Here is a 22,786-nt window from a genome sequence, read left to right as displayed (position 1 = left end):
GGGTACAAGCAGCCGGTGGCATCATCACTGACAAGCACAGCTGTCTGTCAGTTGACAGGCTGACTTTCACCAAAATGAACAGACAATGGATAGACTCATCATATACATGTCAGTTACATGACAAATTTAGTGCAATTTGCAAGTCCAAGATGGGTTGGAGATCTGCAGAGAGGAATCTCACCACCTCTTGCGGGTGCCATCATTTGGAAGGCAAGCCCTGGGCTCAGTGGGTGAGAGCAAGCGCAGGATAATCGTCGTTTGGCCTGGCGGCCACTGCCTCTCCCACTGTTGACAGGGCTGGCGCTGCAGTCCAGACCAGCAGCCAGGACACCTCCACATCTGCCTCTGACACTTTGGGGAGTTCACCCTCATCCTCACCTTTTCCTGCCATTTCTCCTTTTGCCCGCGCCATCATGCGCCTCTTCCCAGCAACTCCCCATCTCCCAAGCCTTTCATTTCATGCTAAAGTACAGCGCAACCCACCCACATGCCCAAGGCTTCAACGGCCTCATCTCAAGAAATCTGGCCCAGGAGATGTTGGAATCCCGGCTGGGGGACACTCTGCCCTTTTTGGGCAGAGTGTCTACTGCGCCACCGCACTGTGCCGTCCACACCAGCATTTTCCCCCAAACATGAGGCGGTCCCTAAATTCAGCGCTTAGCCCTAAAGTTCCACGTGACCAGTTACGAATGGACAAGTGCATGCGGACAGGGACGCTACCTTTCAATTTTGGCACAGTGGTTGAATGTAGTTGAGGCGTGGACCGGGTCGCAAAATGTGGTGGCCTGACTTGTCTCCCCACACAACATTCCTGGGAGGACGGCTGAAACACCACCCTCCTCCTCCGCTGTTAGATTGACCCCAGCTACGAGCTGGAAACGCTGCAACACTGGTGTGGGGAGACGTCAGCAGGCTGGGCTGAAGCTCATCAGCTTGGGGGATGGACAGCACACTGCCACTGAGGTCAGGGATGCCATCCTGGATGAGATGGCAATTTGTTTATCCCCGCTGCCCCTGGGGCCAAGCTTTTTTGTCTTGTTGGAGGGCTCTGGAGCTTGCCAGCCTCCAACACGTTCCATGCCTGGCCCACGTGTTCAATGTAGTGGTGCAACAATTCCTGGGAGGAGGGCTGAAACACCACCCTCCTCCGCTGTTAGAATGCTGCAACACTGGTGTGGGGAGACGTCAGCGGGCCGTGCTGAAGCTCATCAGCTTGGGGGCCAGACAGCACACTGCCTACAAAGTGAGTCATGCCATCCTCGATGAGACGGCAATGTGGTTTTTGCCACTGCACCTGGGCCCAGGCATGTTGTCATGTGTGATAATAGCCGTAACCTGGGATCAGCTCTGTAGCTTGGCAGCCTGCAACATATTCCATGCCTGGGCCACGTTTTTAACTCATTGCTGCTAATCTTTTTAAAAAGGTACCCCAATGTTCCTGAGCTACTGGTGAAAGTGTGGCGCTTGTGCGGATAGTTTTTAAAGTCTATAGTTGCCGCTGCTAGCCTCTATGCACTCCTACAACGCCTGTACCTGCTGGAACAACGGCTGTTGTGCGACGTCTCCACACTGCTGGCACTAAACATATCATGTGTTGAGCAGAGTGTGTGAGCAGCACAGACCTTTGATGTAGTTCCAACTCCAAAACCCTCGGGTTTGTCAAAGTCAACTCCCTCAGTTGCTCAACCATGAGTGGCCATGGGTGGCAGACTTATGTGAAATCCCATCCCATCCATTGCACTGGACACGAAACACCAGCATCCGCTCATCACAACTCCGGATATGGCAGCTGCGTTAAGCAGGGTGCAGGTTACAACACAGACCAGGCCCGAGCACCAGGAACAGGTGTTAGAAATACTGCAGCATCCACCATTTCCTTCCAATTTTGGGGTTTTGGACCCGCCACCGACTTGTCTGGACCTAAGTGGGGATCATGAGACACAGTTGCCATCAGGGCAAGCTGTGGTCATGTGCGGTTTGCAGTAAGGGGGCAGTGCGCAATTGGAAGAGGAGTTGGTGGATGACGAGGCCACCGACCCCACATGGACAGGGGTGATGTCTAGGGGCTAAAGCAGTGTAGATGTAGAGGGAAGCTAAATCAACAAAAAACCTGGGTAGAAGCAAAGGCATAAACTGGGGTGATGTTTAGGGGCTAAAGCAGTGTAGATGTGGAGGGAAGCTAATTCAACAAAAAAACAGGGTAGAAGCAAAGGCATAAACTGGGGTGATGTTTAGGGGTGAAAGCAGTGTAGATGTGGAGGGAAGCTAATTCAACAAAAAAAACAGGGTAGAAGCAGATGCATAAACTGGGGTGATGTTTAGGGGCGAAAGCAGTGTAGATGTGGAGGGAAGCTAAGCAGCAAAAACAGTGGGTAGAAGCAAAGGCATGCAAAACTCTACCCTGTTGGAAGACTTATTCCTAGGTCTGGAACACGTTAATGGCCCCCATGGACAAATTACTGCCACTCAGGGGCCTAGTGTCACCAGGAGGGACAAGTATAGGCGCATGTTGTGGGAATACCTGGCCGACACCAGCTCTGTCCTCTCCGATCCCTCTGTGCTCTACAGCCTACACTTATTTTCTCATCTTTTTTTCTGCACTGCACATCTCTTGCCTGCTTCCTTTGGGATCTTAGAAGTGGTGGTCCACTTCCACAGATGGTAACTTCAGTGCTGGAGTTGTCAATAGACAGTGTAACGGGAGTAGCTGAGGGATCGCTGTCTTAACCACGTTTTGGCACAAAATTAACTTCCAAAGCCAAATATGGTGCAAGTATATGATGCAAGGACACCTACACACCTATCTCTGACACATTGGGGAGTTCACCCTCATGCGCCCTTTTGGCCTGCACCATCATGCGCCTCTTCCCAGCCACTCCACATTTCCCAAGCTTTTCATTGCAGGCAGAAGTACAACACAACCCACCCCCATGCCCAAGCCTTTAACAGCCTCATCGATAAACTGCTGGCCCTGGAGATGTTGGTGTTTGTTTATGCTTCTGGATACCCAGGCCTTCCATCAGCAGATGGCAGCTGGGGCACCTCCCTATGCTGGGCCTAGCCGTTACTACTTCTCTTGGTGTGCTGTCCCTGCCTTGCGCCTGCATGTGTCCCATAACATCAGTCGGGCCCAGAGCTCTGTGCTTTGCTGCAAGGTCCACTTGACCACCGACACATGGACAAGCACCATGTGGTCAGGGATGCTGCAGTGCTTATCTTTAATGACAGGCAGGGTGAATGTGGTGGAGTCTGGTCCCCAGGTGCAAACTGGGGTGGCCTATCTCCTCTCCCAGGCCAAAATTCATGGCAGGAGTAGACTGAAACCCTACGATGCTGCAACCTCCACCCCAGCTACTAGCGGCAAACACTGTAACACTGGCGTGGGGAGATGTCAGCAGGCCGTGCTGAAACTGATCAGCTTGGGGGACAGACAGCACAGTGCCTCTGAGGTCAGGGATGCCATCCTGTCTGAGATGGCATTTTTTTTCCCCTACTACACCTGGGGCCTGGCATTTTTGCGCCTGTGATAATGGCTGGAACCTGGTAGCAGATCTGGAGCTTGCCAGACTCAAACACGGTCCACGCATGGCCCACGTTTTTCAACTTGTTGGTGCCATGTTTCTTTGAAACCTACACCATTGTGCCTGATATACAGGTCAAAGTGGGGCCATTTTCGTAAGTGAGAACTAGCCTCTGCTAGGCAGAAAACATTCAGAGCACACTCCTCTCATCTTCGCACCGTTGGCTGGCGGAGGAAGACAAGGGGGTTGGAGTGGCATCTGATGTCCCTGTCCCACACGAGGCTAGAGGGTGCACTTCAGTGCATCCCATTGCTTCACCACAAATGGTGTGAAGGGGAGTGGAAAATGGAGGAAATGGAGAGTGACCCTTACAGTTGGGGCCAGCAAAGGCATGCCAAGTAACACACTGGCACACATGGCTGACTTCATCTTGGGTTGCTTTTCAACACATATTTCACATCATGAAGAACAAATAATACTGGATTTTTACAAGCCTCGAACCCCGGTCTAGGTCTAATGTCTGTTCCTTTCTTATATTAGGGGAGAGGGGAAAAAAATTACTTCAGTGATACATTTAGCGTATATAGACTGACTATTAATGTGTATCCCACTTAGTGTTGTTAGGGTTACACACCGTCACAACCTGGCTAAAGCTTCTATAGCTGTTAATACAGTCAACATAACTTTACGGTATCCAAAAAGACAGCTGATACCGACAGAGAGCAAGACAAATGTCAACCGAAGCTGTGAGCTCTGAACACCCACAGTGACTTTGGCGTCATCATCATTATAAGGGAGCGGGTGGTAATAAATAACTTGGCAGTGCCTAAAAGCCAAAAAGCTTATACAACTATATTTACATTAAGATACACAAATGACACTTTTTAGTAGCATGTCATGAGACAAGCTGATAAGATCTTCCTTTGTGCAGTGCTATTTGAAAGATAAACGCTGCCTTTATTTTAATTCTGGAGAAGGTGCAGACATTAGATTTAGAACATGTTGTCTTCATTGTCCAAATCCTCTATATAGGTAATGTGTTTTTCGGGCCGAGCTGTCTGGGAACGAGCTGGTGCAGCACTGACAACCTGGGTGAATATGGCAAGAGCCTGAGATGTAGGGTGAATGAATCCCCAAATTATTTGGGGAATTTCCACTCAGAAACTGGCACTATATACCAGTAGCAAAAATTGTGGGTGCACGTAACCCCAATATATTCTTTGAATTACCAGTCAGAAACTGGCACTATATAGCAGTAGCAAAAATTGTGGGTGCACATAACCCCAATATATTCTTTGAATTCCCAGTCAGACAATGGCACTATATACCAGTAGCAAAAATTGTGGGTGCACGTAACCCCAATATATTCTTTGAATTCCCAGTCAGAAACTGGCACTATATACCAGTAGCAAAAATTGTGGGTGCACATAACCCCAATATATTCTTTGAATTCCCAGTCAGACAATGGCACTATATAGCAGTAGCAAAAATTGTGGGTGCACGTAACCCCAATATATTCTTTGAATTCCCAGTCAGAAACTGGCACTATATAGCAGTAGCAAAAATTGTGGGTGCACGTAACCCCAATATATTCTTTGAATTCCCAGTCAGACAATGGCACTATATAGCAGTAGCAAAAATTGTGGGTGCACGTAACCCCAATATATTCTTTGAATTACCAGTCAGAAACTGGCACTATATACCAGTAGCAAAAATTGTGGGTGCACGTAACCCCAATATATTCTTTGAATTCCCAGTCAGACAATGGCACTATATACCAGTAGCAAAAATTGTGGGTGCACGTAACCCCAATATATTCTTTGAATTCCCAGTCAGATAATGGCACTATATACCAGTAGCAAAAATTGTGGGTGCACGTAACCCCCTTTGAATTCCCAGTCAGACAATGGCACTATATACCAGTAGCAAAAATTGTGGGTGCACGTAACCCCAATATATTCTTTGAATTCCCAGTCAGACAATGGCACTATATACCAGTAGCAAAAATTGTGGGTGCACGTAACCCCAATATATGCTTTGAATTCCCAGTCAGACAATGGCACTATATAGCAGTAGCAAAAATTGTGGGTGCACATAACCCCAATATATTCTTTGAATTCCCAGTCAGACAATGGCACTATATACCAGTAGCAAAAATTGTGGGTGCACGTAACCCCAATATATTCTTTGAATTCCCAGTCAGACAATGGCACTATATAGCAGTAGCAAAAATTGTGGGTGCACGTAACCCCAATATATTCTTTGAATTACCAGTCAGAAACTGGCACTATATACCAGTAGCAAAAATTGTGGGTGCACGTAACCCCAATATATTCTTTGAATTCCCAGTCAGACAATGGCACTATATACCAGTAGCAAAAATTGTGGGTGCACGTAACCCCAATATATTCTTTGAATTCCCAGTCAGACAATGGCACTATATACCAGTAGCAAAAATTGTGGGTGCACGTAACCCCAATATATTCTTTGAATTCCCAGTCAGACAATGGCACTATATACCAGTAGCAAAAATTGTGGGTGCACGTAACCCCAATCTATTCTTTGAATTCCCAGTCAGACAATGGCACTATATACCAGTAGCAAAAATTGTGGGTGCACGTAACCCCAATATATTCTTTGAATTCCCAGTCAGACAATGGCACTATATACCAGTAGCAAAAATTGTGGGTGCACGTAACCCCAATATATTCTTTGAATTCCCAGTCAGACAATGGCACTATATACCAGTAGCAAAAATTGTGGGTGCACGTAACCCCAATATATTCTTTGAATTCCCAGTCAGACAATGGCACTATATACCAGTAGCAAAAATTGTGGGTGCACGTAACCCCAATATATTCTTTGAATTCCCAGTCAGAAACTGGCACTATATACCAGTAGCAAAAATTGTGGGTGCACATAACCCCAATATATTCTTTGAATTCCCAGTCAGAAAATGGCACTATATACCAGTAGCAAAAATTGTGGGTGCACGTAACCCCAATATATTCTTTGAATTACCAGTCAGAAACTGGCACTATATAGCAGTAGCAATAATTGTGGGTGCACATAACCCCAATATATTCTTTGAATTCCCAGTCAGACAATGGCACTATATAGCAGTAGCAAAAATTGTGGGTGCACGTAACCCCAATATATTCTTTGAATTCCCAGTCAGACAATGGCACTATATAGCAGTAGCAAAAATTGTGGGTGCACGTAACACCAATATATTCTTTGAATTCCCAGTCAGAAACTGGCACTATATACCAGTAGCAAAAATTGTGGGTGCACGTAACCCCAATATATTCTTTGAATTACCAGTCAGAAACTGGCACTATATACCAGTAGCAAAAATTGTGGGTGCACGTAACCCCAATATATTCTTTGAATTCCCAGTCAGACAATGGCACTATATACCAGTAGCAAAAATTGTGGGTGCACGTAACCCCAATATATTCTTTGAATTCCCAGTCAGACAATGGCACTATATACCAGTAGCAAAAATTGTGGGTGCACATAACCCCAATATATTCTTTGAATTCCCAGTCAGACAATGGCACTATATACCAGTAGCAAAAATTGTGGGTGCACGTAACCCCCAATATATTCCTTGAATTCCCAGTCAGACAATGGCACTATATACCAGTAGCAAAAATTGTGGGTGCACGTAACCACAATATATTCTTTGAATTCCCAGTCAGACAATGGCACTATATACCAGTAGCAAAAATTGTGGGTGCACGTAACCCCAATATATTCTTTGAATTCCCAGTCAGACAATGGCACTATATACCAGTAGCAAAAATTGTGGGTGCACGTAACCCCAATATATTCTTTGAATTCCCAGTCAGACAATGGCACTATATACCAGTAGCAAAAATTGTGGGTGCACGTAACCCCAATATATTCTTTGAATTCCCAGTCAGACAATGGCACTATATACCAGTAGCAAAAATTGTGGGTGCACGTAACCCCAATATATTCTTTGAATTCCCAGTCAGAAACTGGCGCTATATACCAGTAGCAAAAATTGTGGGTGCACATAACCCCAATATATTCTTTGAATTCCCAGTCAGAAAATGGCACTATATACCAGTAGTAAAAATTGTGGGTGCACGTAACCCCAATATATTCTTTGAATTACCAGTCAGAAACTGGCACTATATAGCAGTAGCAATAATTGTGGGTGCACATAACCCCAATATATTCTTTGAATTCCCAGTCAGACAATGGCACTATATAGCAGTAGCAAAAATTGTGGGTGCACGTAACCCCAATATATTCTTTGAATTCCCAGTCAGACAATGGCACTATATAGCAGTAGCAAAAATTGTAGGTGCACGTAACCCCAATATATTCTTTGAATTCCCAGTCAGAAACTGGCACTATATACCAGTAGCAAAAATTGTGGGTGCACGTAACCCCAATATATTCTTTGAATTACCAGTCAGAAACTGGCACTATATACCAGTAGCAAAAATTGTGGGTGCACGTAACCCCAATATATTCTTTGAATTCCCAGTCAGACAATGGCACTATATACCAGTAGCAAAAATTGTGGGTGCACGTAACCCCAATATATTCTTTGAATTCCCAGTCAGACAATGGCACTATATACCAGTAGCAAAAATTGTGGGTGCACATAACCCCAATATATTCTTTGAATTCCCAGTCAGACAATGGCACTATATACCAGTAGCAAAAATTGTGGGTGAACGTAACCCCCAATATATTCCTTCAATTCCCAGTCAGACAATGGCACTATATACCAGTAGCAAAAATTGTGGGTGCACGTAACCACAATATATTCTTTGAATTCCCAGTCAGACAATGGCACTATATACCAGTAGCAAAAATTGTGGGTGCACGTAACCCCAATATATTCTTTGAATTACCAGTCAGAAACTGGCACTATATACCAGTAGCAAAAATTGTGGGTGCACATAACCCCAATATATTCTTTGAATTCCCAGTCAGACAATGGCACTATATACCAGTAGCAAAAATTGTGGGTGCACGTAACCCCAATATATTCTTTGAATTCCCAGTCAGACAATGGCACTATATACCAGTAGCAAAAATTGTGGGTGCACGTAACCCCAATATATTCTTTGAATTCCCAGTCAGACAATGGCACTATATAGCAGTAGCAAAAATTGTGGGTGCACATAACCCCAATATATTCTTTGAATTCCCAGTCAGAAACTGGCACTATATACCAGTAGCAAAAATTGTGGGTGCACGTAACCCCAATATAGTCTTTGAATTCCCAGTCAGACAATGGCACTATATACCAGTAGCAAAAATTGTGGGTGCACATAACCCCAATATATTCTTTGAATTCCCAGTCAGAAACTGGCACTATATACCAGTAGCAAAAATTGTGGGTGCACGTAACCCCAATATATTCTTTGAATTCCCAGTCAGACAATGGCACTATATAGCAGTAGCAAAAATTGTGGGTGCACATAACCCCAATATATTCTTTGAATTCCCAGTCAGAAACTGGCACTATATACCAGTAGCAAAAATTGTGGGTGCACGTAACCCCAATATAGTCTTTGAATTCCCAGTCAGACAATGGCACTATATACCAGTAGCAAAAATTGTGGGTGCACGTAACCCCAATATATTCTTTGAATTAGCAGTCAGAAACTGGCACTATATACCAGTAGCAAAAATTGTGGGTGCACATAACCCCAATATATTCTTTGAATTCCCAGTCAGACAATGGCACTATATACCAGTAGGAAAAATTGTGGGTGCACGTAACCCCAATATATTCTTTGAATTCCCAGTCAGACAATGGCACTATATAGCAGTAGCAAAAATTGTGGGTGCACGTAACCCCAATATATTCTTTAAATTCCCAGTCAGAAACTGGCACTATATACCAGTAGCAAAAATTGTGGGTGCACGTAACCCCAATATATTCTTTGAATTCCCAGTCAGACAATGGCACTATATACCAGTAGGAAAAATTGTGGGTGCACGTAACCCCAATATATTCTTTGAATTCCCAGTCAGACAATGGCACTATATAGCAGTAGCAAAAATTGTGGGTGCACGTAACCCCAATATATTCTTTAAATTCCCAGTCAGAAACTGGCACTATATACCAGTAGCAAAAATTGTGGGTGCACGTAACCCCAATATATTCTTTGAATTCCCAGTCAGACAATGGCACTATATACCAGTAGCAAAAATTGTGGGTGCACGTAACCCCAATATATTCTTTGAATTCCCAGTCAGACAATGACACTATATACCAGTAGCAAAAATTGTGGGTGCACGTAACCCCAATATATTCTTTGAATTCCCAGTCAGACAATGGCACTATATACCAGTAGCAAAAATTGTGGGTGCACGTAACCCCAATATATTCTTTGAATTCCCAGTCAGAAACTGGCACTATATACCAGTAGCAAAAATTGTGGGTGCACGTAACCCCAATATATTCTTTGAATTCCCAGTCAGACAATGGCACTATATACCAGTAGCAAAAATTGTGGGTGCACGTAACCCCAATATATTCTTTGAATTCCCAGTCAGAAACTGGCACTATATACCAGTAGCAAAAATTGTGGGTGCACATAACCCCAATATATTCTTTGAATTCCCAGTCAGACAATGGCACTATATACCAGTAGCAAAAATTGTGGGTGCACGTAACCCCAATATATTCTTTGAATTCCCAGTCAGACAATGGCACTATATAGCAGTAGCAAAAATTGTGGGTGCACGTAACCCCAATATATTCTTTGAATTACCAGTCAGACAATGGCACTATATAGCAGTAGCAAAAATTGTGGGTGCACGTAACCCCAATATATTCTTTGAATTCCCAGTCAGACAATGGCACTATATACCAGTAGCAAAAATTGTGGGTGCACGTAACCCCAATATATTCTTTGAATTCCCAGTCAGACAATGGCACTATATACCAGTAGCAAAAATTGTGGGTGTATATAGCCCCAATTCTATTGCTAGGGGACTTGCAGGGTATTTCTGAGGTGAAGGTGGGGGGGCACACCGTTGGAACGGGTATTTGGGGTGTATATATGGGGTATACGGGAATACACTGTCAGTGTATTCCATTCAGGATCCGGGGAAAGCTGGGTTGCGGCGATTGAGCCCGTCAGTGCCACGTTACACTGACAAGCTTCTCCCTGGAATTGAAGTTATATGTAACCCCAATATATTCTTTGAATTCCCAGTCAGACAATGGCACTATATGGCAGTAGCAAAAATAATGGGTGTATATAGCCCCAATCCTATTGCTAGGGGACTTGCAGGGTATTTCTGAGGTGAAGGTGGGGGGGGGGGGGCACACCGTTGGAACGGGGATTTGGGGTGTATATATGGGGTATACGGGAATACACTGTCAGTGTATTCCATTCAGGATCCGGGGAAAGCTGGGTTGTGGCGATTGAGCCCGTCAGTGCCACGTTACGCTGACAAGCTTCTCCCTGGAATTTAGCTTTTACAAGAGCTGTTGTGGTTGTCTTCTCCTTCCTATCCTAGCCTGTCCCTGCCTACCCAGAATCTAAGCCCTAGCTAACTGGACGGAAACCTCCGTCCCCGGTGAATTGCAAGCTCAGAATGACGCGAAGCTGGGCGTCGCTGTTCTTTTAAATTAGAGGTCACATGTTTTCGGCAGCCAATGGGTTTTGCCTACTTTTTTCAACGTCACCGGTGTCGTAGTTCCTGTCCCACCTACCCTGCGCTGTTATTGGAGCAAAAAAGGCGCCAGGGAAGGTGGGAGGGGAATCGAGTAATGGCGCACTTTACCACGCGGTGTTCGATTCGATTCGAACATGTCGAACAGCCTAATATCCGATCGAACATGAGTTCGATAGAACACTGTTCGCTCATCTCTAATAGGATCCCTTTAAAGAGCAATGAAACTTGCAACCAACAGTCACCACTAGGGGGAACTTAGTGCAATGGAATTAATACAGCTACTATTGAATCATATGGAAGCTTTAAAAACCTTCTTCCACTAGGTTCATCCTGAGGGTCCAATCACACAAAGTAAACGCGCGTTCATTTTGGCAAAATACATTTGTAAAGAATATACGTGTAAAAATAAGACTCCCATTGACTTCAATGACATTTTTTACAGATGTAAAAAAACGCACAACGTGTTTTTTGGCTCTCTGTCAATCAGATCTGCTGAGGGAAAGGAATGACAGAGAACCAGCCTGCTGTTTCAGCAGTTCCAAATGGACATCGGCAGACCCCATTCATGGGGCTTGTCAGCTGTCTGCCATTTCAAAACTGAATTCCAGTTTAAGGCATTTTCTGCAATGGAGTCTCCAACGTAGAATCTGGCGCAGATGTGAACCTAGCCTTATACATCCTGCCCTAGTGGTGGCTGTGGGAAAATGCAGTGATAGTTGGAAAGCAGACCCATGTCCACATAGTAGCTGTGAGGTCTGCCTGCACACTAGGTACACTGTACACTAATATCAGAGTTCAGCTTACATTCATTTGAAAATGAGCTAAGCTGTAATAGCACAGCCAGGACACTATACAGTGTACAGAGCCATCTACTTCTAATTCTGTAGACTGTGCTAAAGACAGCTTTTCGGTGCCGTGTTGTTCCCTGTATTCAACTTATTTTCCAAACTTTTCTGAGGGTAATAGCACACTTAGTCCACCTTGGTGGCCAATGGTTACAGGATGTTGTAGATTAGACCAGCAACATTGTGTAGCCATTGGTTACTGCAGAGGGGTGGTTTTTCAGCCTTGAGGAATTAGATGCAATTGCAGTAGCTATGTGTGCTGTTACCCCAGAAAAAAAACCCATTTGCTTAAGTCAAGGCCTGGTTCACATCTGCATTCGGTAATCTGTTCAGGGAGTCAGCATGGATACTCCCCCTCCCAGAACGGACTACTGAACGCATTGGCAAGCGGTGAACTTATGAAAGCACACGGACCCCATAGACTATAATGGGGTCCGTGCGCTTTCCGTGCGGTGTCCACATGGAACATACGGACAGAAAAGTACTTCATGATCTACTTTTCCTGTCCGCATTACTTGTCTGGAGACTGCGCGGAAAGCACACAGACCCCATTATAGTCTATGGAGTCCATGTGCTTTCACTGCTCACCTCTTGTCAATGCGTTCGGTAGTCCATTTTGGGGTCCCAATGCGGACTCCCTGAACGGATTACCGAACGCAAATGTGAACCAGGCTTAAGCCCAGGGCCGCCGATAGGCCAGTACTACTGCTACTGGCGTCAGGGGCCCGGCCAAATTTAAAAATGGGGGGGGCCCGGGCCCCCTGGCGCCGGCAGCAGTCATTGTATGTCCTGTTTGTTTCAACTCAGATCTGCGTCCAGAGGACGCAGATCTGAGTTAAACACTTATGCGGCTGAAGCAAGGAGCTGACTCCTCGCTTCGCCGCTGCTGCCTCTCTCCCTGACACATATGCGGCTGAAGCGAGGAGCTGACCTGTGTGAGATCCTTCCTTCAGCCGCATGTGTCAGCTCCTCGCTTTGCCGCTGCGGCCTCTCTCGCTGACACATATGCGGCTGAAGCGAGGAGCTGACCTGTGTCAGCTCCTCGTTTCGCCGCTGCCGCCGGGTACCCGGCAGTGTAGACGCGATGTGATGACGTCACATTGCGTCTACAACTGTGCGCCAGTAAGAGAGAGAGGTGCGCAGAGAGCAGCGGGGGAATGAAGGAGAAGGTAAGTGTAATGTGGAACGTGAAACTAGGGGCAGATGAAGGAGAGCACGGCATGACACTGGGGGCAGAGATGGAGAGGACGACATGACACTGGGGGCAGAGATGGGGGGACATGAATCTGGGGGCAGAGATGGAGGGGGCATGAATCTGGGGGCAGAGATGGAGGGGACATGAATCTGGGGGCAGAGATGGAAGGATATGAATCTGGGGGCAGAGATGGAGGGGACATTAATCTGGGGCAGAGATGGAGGGACATGAATCTGGGGGCAGAGATGGAGGGGACATTAATCTGGGGGCAGAGATGGGGGGACATGAATCTGGGGGCAGAGATGGAGGGGACATGAATCTGGGGGCAGAGATGGAGGGGACATGAATCTGGGGGTAGAGATGGAGGGACATGAATCTGGGGGCAGAGATGGAGGGGACATGAATCTGGGAGTAGAGATGGAGGGACATGAATCTGGGGGCAGAGATGTGGGGACATGAATCTGGGGGCAGAGATGGGGGACATGAATCTGGGGGCAGAGATGTGGGGACATGAATCTGGGGGCAGAGATGGGGGACATGAATCTGGGGGCAGATGAAGGGTGTATATTAAGCTGGGGGAGAGACGGAGGGGGGACATATAATTTACGGGTGACTGTAGGAGGATTATACTGTGTGCGGGCACATGAAAAATTAATGAGTGGGCGGAGTCAACATAACAGTGGGTAGGGCTAAATTTCCCGCAGCGCGTAAAGCGCGCCGCACATTTTGTCCCTCTTTTGGTTCTTCAAAAGTTGAGAGGTATAGGTACAGGCGGCAGTGGAAAGATGTTAGAGGGTAGACGGGGGAGGGGGGGATTGTTGGGACATCGGGTGTGCAGCACCGCGGAGAGGGAACTGGGGCAATAATATATAATATAAAAGTTTTTAGCTGGAGAATAATAATGATGTAGGCTATGCTACTAGCATAGCAGCCTGTTTGGGGGTGGGACTTTCACTTTAAAGGAGTGTTCACAATGTGTTTTTGGCTTCCCTTGCTGGGATACGTTGGTAACCAGTCACAATCAGCTCCCCACTTATCCCTGCACGGAGAACTGCAGGCCCCCCTTTTTTTTTAATGGCCAGTTCTTCGTGCAGGGATAAGTTGACAGCTGATTCTGACTGGTTACCAACGTATCCCGGCAAGGGAGGCCAAAAACGCAATGTGAATAAGCCCTGAGGATTTATTAGGAGGGCTCTTATAAATGGTGTTGGCTCTCTATAGGCGCTGTCACACAGAGCAGATTTTACCTGCAAATAGAATCTGATTAAGCCTTGTAATGCTGCTAAATAAAGGGAAATGTAATACAGAATTGGTATGTCGCAAAATAAGGTAGTTTTAAAGTGGGGGGGGGGGGGCAGACACTTAGGCTGTATGGGACCCCAAGATTCCTGATGGCGGCCCTGCCTAAGCCCACACATTGTGGAAACGCATTAGAAAAAAAAAAAAAAACTTAACCTGCAAAGTGAGGATTTTGTGTTAATGAAATGATATATTTAATTGTTCCACTTATTAGGTACAAGCAGAGGTGTAAGGGAATTCTTAGACGGTACATTTCAGCATCAACCATGTTTCGTTAATGCTTAGCACGCATGCATTTCCCGCTACTTGCCGAGCTATACTTGTTTAAAATGGAAAAGTACGTCCTGGCAAATACGGCCAGGGTACACCGCCTGAGGCTGGGTTTATACAGCGCTTTTTTTTTTTTTTTTAACCACTTCAGTACCGGGCCAATTTGTGGTCCAGGACCAGACACATTTTAGGTTTATTATGTATGTGCGGTTTTGAGGTCTGTAAAATTTTTCTCGTATGTCTTAGTCAACTAATTTTTGCGTCTTTTTTCGGGGACACATAGGGCTTTATTTTTATGTTATTTTTATTTTCAAATGTGTTTTAATTTTTTTTATATCCAGGAAAATATAAACAAAATAGGTGGGAAATTGTGTCTGGTTTTCAATTTATAATTTTTTTTTATTTAATAACACAAAGTGTCACTGAAAAACTTTATAATATAGTTTTTCCTCTCCGTTACGGTAATTTTTATTTTGTATGGTGTCGTCGGGGGTGGGGCTATAACCTTTAATAACGGCGTTTTATTAGCGTATTATTTATTTATTTTTTTATTATTATTTTATTTACATTTTTTTAAAACTTTTTTATTATATTTTTATTTTATTTTTTTCCCAGATTGTGTCCCCATAAGGTGATAAGAGACCTTTGGGGACATCTGATCACTTTTTTTTTTGTACTTGAGGCTGATTTCTCCTATAACTGAGGCTGCTACATTTAATCTCAGTTACAGGAGAAATCCAACCTCTTGCACACTGCTACATGGTATACAGAGCTGATCTGAGTCCTGTAGGACCCAGAAGCTCTGGCAGGACACTGCTCCCGGCAGATCACATGTCTGCCGGGTCAGAGGGCAGCTGAATCATGGCTGCTTCCATAGCTGTGTATACAGCGCTCATTGAGCGCTGTATACACAGCGATCGAGATAGCAGAGCAGGTAATAAATCTGCCCTGCTATCTCTCTGGGAGCTCCGGCTGAAGTTACAGCCGGCTCCTAGTGAAAGCAGCTGAACGATCTTGTGCAGCTGCTGTGTTCTGGCTTGGACGTACAGGTACGTCCTGGCAGAACTAGACAACCACTATCCGGATGTATATAGTCTATGGGCGGTCCGGAAGTGGTTAAATTGCAGTAATTCACATATTTTTAAGCATTTCACTTGTATAATAATGGACACTAAATGGAAAACTTCTTTTTTTTGCAGGCATTGGCCTATAGCTTAAATGCATAGTAATATGTGCTACTCATTACTGCAATTAAAAACTGCATGTAAAAAATTGCTGACTTCAAAAGGCTGAGTTTACACGCCGCTTTTTTGCAGAAGAACTGTGCTTTTTTTTTTTTTTATTACAGTATTGAGTATCACATGTTATTATACATATCTCCTCTGGTGTCCTGCAAGTTAGTATGCATGTAAGATGTATAGTAACATGCTACTAATTACTGCAGTTACTGCACATGCAGTCCTTCCGCAAAAAAAAGCACAGTGTAAACTCAGCCTTAGCAGCAAAACATCACAGTCAGTAATGAGAAATAACCTTGAATTAATTAGTGCTACGCTTAATTATAAGGAAAAGCAACAGTGACCCAGAACTGAGTGCACATAGAACTGTATTCAGGTAAAAAGACTGTCCTTGCCCTAAAAAGTGCAGTATAAACCCAGACTCAGAGCACACGGGCAAATGCAATTTCTCAGTAAACTGGTTTATAAAGGAATTTTTTAAAATGTATATATTTCAGTGTTCATTATACATTTCTAGAACCTCCCTTGGATTCCTTATCTTATCGGGCCCAGCCCAAATCTGCTGTGGAAAAGACTGCAAAGGAATTGCATTGCAATGGTTTTTGAAATCGCAGCATGTTCCCTGTGGATATTTTTCTAAAATGTGTGGATGGGATTAGCAAGAATTACAGCATTTACACTACATGGGACCTCGGCCAAACTGTTTCCTTTATTTTTAAGCCTTTAGTGACAATGGGAAATGACATTTACCTTGGTACGTTGTATGTGGCTAATACTGTAGTATATCAATTCATTCTTATTTACTGTTATTGTTTAGCTTTGGAGATGCCATACTGCTGCTCTGCCCCCCAGATTTCCAACATCTGTGTCTGGTTTACACTGACGGTAGGTTCATACCTGCGCCTGGGTTTCTGGTTTTCGGGTCCTCTTGTGGACCCGAAGAATGGAAACCTAACCCACCTAAGAAGCAGCATACACAAAAAGTAAGGGATTGGCACTATAATTGCCTTATGTTCTACTTATCTGTATGTGTTCTCCATGGAATTCACCAATGTACTGTTTCTATACTGTGTGCCTCACACTCCATTACATTACCAAAAACTGCTCTGCCTGTGATAATAAAGTTAACAACACCAATTCTTTCTACTATGACCTGTGTCTTTTTGTGAGAACAGAAAAAAGTTTCATAAATAAATTATAATTTACAGTGTCTATATAACATATTTATTATTGTTACTACACCACTCTTGTGTTGAAAAAAAAGTTGCAAATTCTTGGGATTGCTGTTTTAGACTGGGGCCCTATGTGGCATAAACATAGAAAACGGAAACACAAAAAAAAGCGCCGTTTTACAGTCACTGAATGAACAAATCCCAACCACGCTTTGTGGGAAAATATGCACAAAGTACATGCTGCAATTTCCAAAACAGTAGCGGCTATGGAAATTACAGGATGTTAATTATGCCTATGGAAATGCTGACACTTTCCCTTTAGGTATAATGGAAGCACAAAGTGTGCAGAGGAAACCTCTGTAGACTTTCTGTGAAAATTGCTGCAGGAAAAACCGTGATTTGTTTCCACAGCGCTTTTTGCAGCGTCCTTCAACGTGGGGCCTTAGCCTTATGAACACTACTTTATGAACACCGCTCTCCCAACTTAACTGAAAGGAACATGGTGTGGGCAGGGCCATAAATGTCCTTAAAAAGAATAACCTCAAGGTTAAGGCCCAAGTCTCTGAACTGTGTTCAGTTTGGGAAATATGTCCAATATATGGACCTTATTTTCCATACTTGAAAGGCCAGTGTGAAACTTTCTTTAGTGACCACGCTACATAGTACGGGCAAGTTTACACAGTGGAAAATGAAGAGGAATTCCTCTTTATTTTCCACACCGTTGCCAGCCAATGCTATATGAATAGGCCTATTCAACAGAGAGTATCGAGCTGCAGAATCTGTGTGAATATTACGCAAGACGCTTATTTATTCAGCAACCTGCTGCGATCTCTGCCTCCCATTGAAAACAATCAAAGGCAGAACCTATAGAATCCCAAATCCATAGAAAATTTCTCAGTGTGACCTTCTCTTTAGGCTAAGGCACCCTTTTAGCGTGTCAAAGCATCGCGGTTTTTCCAACAGCAATTTTAAAAGAAAGTCCGCAGAGTTTTTCTGCAATGTATGGATGGGATTTTCTAGAATCCCATCCACTGTGCAGGGACTATAAAACATTGCAGCTTTTGCCTTGAGTTGAGGCCCCACATTTCGTAAATACAGCACTTTTTTAGTTGTAGATTTTGTTTTGCTTTTTTCTGAACCAGGAGTTTGAGAAAAAGGTAGAAGTATAAGCACTTGCGGTCATTCTTAGCTTTGGCTCAAAAAATCGTAACAAAATCTACAACAAATAAAGTTTCTGCAATGTGTTGCCCGAGCCTTATGCTGGAACTCCGTAAACGCACAGTTCTGTGTGCAGCCATGCATAGGGAGATTTTATCTGGAGCTCACTGATTACAGGACAGCATGTCATTGCCATGAACTGGGCTGAAAGCCTGATTTATGTCATTGGCACATGGTAATGCAAAAAGAAGGTGACTCCATACAAAATCCAACAAGGACAATCTGTGATCATTCTGCAGCTGCTTTCTGAATATATCAATTATCCAAATTATGGATTTTGACATCTCAGTCACTATAGTTGTTTAGAGCCAGGAACTTTAGTAAGTGGCCCCATGCCCAACACAGGAAACCCATTAACTAAAGAGAGTTCACACTAAAATTAAGGCTCCACGTTGCAGAAATACAACATTTTTTTGTTGCTGATTTTGCAGCGTTTTTTTTTTTTTGCCAAAACCAAGAATAGCTGCAAAAGTAAAGATAAATATATAGAAATTACTTATACATCTACCTTCTGCTTCTACATTCCACTCCTGGCTTTGGCTCAAAAAACTGCAGCAACAACAAAAAAAAGTTGCATTTCCACAATGTGGGGCCTCAGCCTTAGGCATCGCGGTTCGCCCCGCAGCGCTTTGAACAGAAAGTTCACAGAGTTTTCCTCCGCGGACTTTCTGTTACAATTATAACTATGAGAAAGCCGCTGGCGTTTCCATAGATATAATTGACATGCCACGATTTTCATAACCGCAACGGTTTTGGAAATTGCAGCGTGTCCACGCTGCCTTTTTTTCCGCAAAGTGGGCATGGGATTCACATGAATCTCATCCACTTTGCAAGTACTGTACAATACCGCAGTTTATCCCAAATTGCAGTGTTTCCGGCCCATGGGGCCCCGGCCTCCAGTTGGGTTCAAATTCTGTAGCCTCACTGCTCCTGAAACTGCAGCAACATACAGATTGGCACTATACTATACTTAAAAGCAGTTTCCTTCTTATTGACTACACAGTTACAGAGCTTAACAGCAATTTACTAAGAAGTCTGTAGTTTAGCTGCAAGCAGTACCATAGAGCAGGAGGCAACAAGGCTGAACAGACATTAAAGGCATACCTCCCAACTTTTGAAGAACCGAAAGAGGGACAAAATGTGCTGCGGCAAATTTAGCCCCACCCACTTTTGTGTTGACTCTGCCCACTCATTAATTTTTCATGTGCCCGCACACAGTATAATCCTCCTACAGTCACCCGTAAATTATATGTCCCCTCTCTATCTCTCCCCCAGTTTCATATACACCCTTCATCTGCCCCCAGTTTCATGTCCCCCCTCCATCTCTGCCCCCAGTTTCATGTCCCCTCCATCTCTGCCCCCAGATTCATGTCCCCCATCTCTGCCCCCAGATTCATGTCCCCCATCTCTGCCCTCAGTTTCCTGTCCCCCCATCTCTGCCCCCAGATTCATGTCTCCCCCATCTCTGCCCCCAGATTCATGTCCCCTCCATCTCTGCCCCCAGATTCATGTCCCCTCCATCTCTGCCCCCAGATTCATGTCTCCACATCTCTGCCCCCAGATTCATGTCCCCTCCATCTCTGCCCCCAGATTCATGTCTCCACATCTCTGCCCCCAGATTCATGTCCCCACATCTCTGCCCCCAGTGTCATGCCGTCCTCTCCTTCATCTGCCCAGTTTCACGTTCCACCTTAGTGTACACATTACACTTACCTTCTCCTTCGCTCCCTCGCCGCTCTCTGTGCGCCTCTCTCTCTCGCTGACACAGTTGTAGACGCGATGTGACTTCATCACATCGCGTCTACACAGCCAGTAGGTGGCATGCAGCGGCGAAGCAAGGAGCTGACCTGTGTCAGCTCCTTGCTTTAGCCGCGTATGTGTTCAACTCAGATCTGCGTCCTCTGGACGCAGATCTGAGTTGAAATTGGGACATACCTCCCTCCAACCGGGACCACGGGACACGTCACCCAAATCCTGAATGTCCTGCGGAAATCGGGACGGTTGGGAGGTATGATTAAAGGGAATCCATCAGCAGAAAAATCATTATCAAACTAATGACAGTACCTTAGAGTGTGGCTTCTCTGCTTTCCAAAGATGACTTTTTGTATTCTGCATTGCAGCTCCATTTTCATGAAAATCAGGATGCTATTAACATACAAATTAACAAAACAGGGCTTTGGGGGGGGGGGGGGCATCTTCTCCTGCAAGGGCTTTGCTCTCTGCTATAGATAACTGCACCTAACTCAAGATAAAGTGTGACAATGTGAAAGATGTCACTGAAGCAACGGGGTGGAGCTGGCAGTCAGTTAGGGGTGATTATCTAGAGAAGAGAATGAAGCTCTGGCAGAGGATGGCATGCCCCTAAAGCCCTTTTCAGCTAATTTTCATACAAATAAAATTCAGGGGGGTTTTTAATGAAAAAAGTCTGATACTGATTTTCCTGCTGACAGACTACCTTTAATAGAGACACACATAACCTACCACCACATCAGAGGAAGCTAAGTGTCTCATCTTGCAAGAAGAAGAGGTATGAAATTTCCTAGACTTGAAGGGCTTGGCGAGGGGGCCTGTGATGGGCCGGTCCGCAAGGGTCAATTGTACACTGCTCCAAAAAATAAAGGGAACACTCAAATAACACATCCTAGATCTGAATGAATGAAATATTCTCATTGAATACTTTGTTCTGTACAAAGTTGAATGTGATGACAAAAAAAATCACACAAAAATCATCAATGGAAATCAAATTTATTAACCAATGGAGGCCTGCATTTGGAGTCCGCCCCCCCCTCCCCCCCCAAAAAAAAAATTAAAGTGGAAAAACAAACTATAGGCTGATCCAACTTTGATGTAATCTCCTTAAAACATGTAGTGTGTGTGGCCTCCACGTGCCTGTATGACCTCCCTACAACGCCTGGGCATGCTCTTGATGAGGTTGCAGATGGTCTCCTGAGGGATCTCCTCCCAGACCTGGACTGAAGCATCTGCCAACTCCTGGACAGTCTGTGGTGCAATGTGACGTTGGTGGATGGAGCGAGACATGATGTCTTAGATGTGCTGAATCGTATTCAGGTCTGGGGAATGAGCGGCCCAGTCCATAGCTTAAATGCCTTCATCTTGTAGGAACTGCTGACACACTCCAACCTCATGAGGTCTGGCATTGTCCTACATTAGGAGGAACCCAGGGCCAACTGCACCAGCATATGGTCTCACAAGGGTCTGAGGATCTCATCTTGGTACCTATTGCAGTCAGGCTACCTCTGGTAGTGCTGTGCGGCCCTCCAAAGCAATGCCACCCCACACCATTACTGACCCACTGCCAAACTGGTCATGCTGAAGGATGTTGCAGGAAGCAGATCGCTCTCCACGGCGTCTCTAGACTCTGTCACATGTAGTATGGGATAGTATGTCGCTAGGAGACATGGACTCCTAGCAGTATAGATAACTATATTGCTAGGATCCCCTCTCCTGCTATACTGTTCAGACCGGTGAATCCGGCCAAAACACAGACCAAGTTTTGAGGCTGAAAGTCAGTTGTGTGAATACGACCTTAAGATGGACTTTTTAAATATCTATATACCGATTTAAAGTCTAGAATATGTGCTAAACAACGGGAAATATTCTTACTAGCATACCTTATTTTGGAGTTTTTTCTTCTTTCATTTTGCTTAGGGCCAAAAAGATAACGCATCAGGCCCTGCATCTGCTGTCATTAAAGAGTTAAAACTGGATACTTGACAAAAAGAAAAAAATTAATTTGTATTTTCACTTAATGGGGCCTGACGGAAAGGAGATTGTGAATAAAGCGCTTCCTGTGGCTAATGATAGCTCTCATGGTGATAAAACCTGAACATTACTAATGATCATTTGCATCGAGCCGTGCTTTCTATCCTCTCATCAACACTATAACCTTCACAGATTGTCATTACATAAAAAGTCAGCCTGGAAAGCCAGTGGATTACAGCTCCCCAAATGCTTTCTCTCCTAATACGATTATACTAGTCTCTTAATGCCCAGCCAGTGTGTGAGATTCCTCTATGTGCAACGTCATCCCGCAGCGTGGTGGACACACTGACAGCAGGATTACAGGATGCCACGTCACGTGAGCAGTGTTTAAGTCTGAGGCTTGAAAAGAACCATCACACATGAGAAGCTTAATGGGAGCCCTGTCAGGTCTATTTATGACAATAAACTACTGATCCATATAGAATGGTGGTCTGGTGTCCCAAATAGTCCTTTTCCAATGCTGTCTGTGGCCACAGTGAACAAAAAAACAAACTTTATACTAACCTACGGATGAATTTCACCAAACTTATCTCTGGTGCTCCCAGTGCATGTGCAACAA

This window comes from Leptodactylus fuscus, chromosome 7 (assembly GCF_031893055.1).
Source record: "Leptodactylus fuscus isolate aLepFus1 chromosome 7, aLepFus1.hap2, whole genome shotgun sequence".
NCBI lineage: Eukaryota > Metazoa > Chordata > Amphibia > Anura > Leptodactylidae > Leptodactylus > Leptodactylus fuscus.
This window is presented reverse-complemented; position numbering follows the sequence as displayed.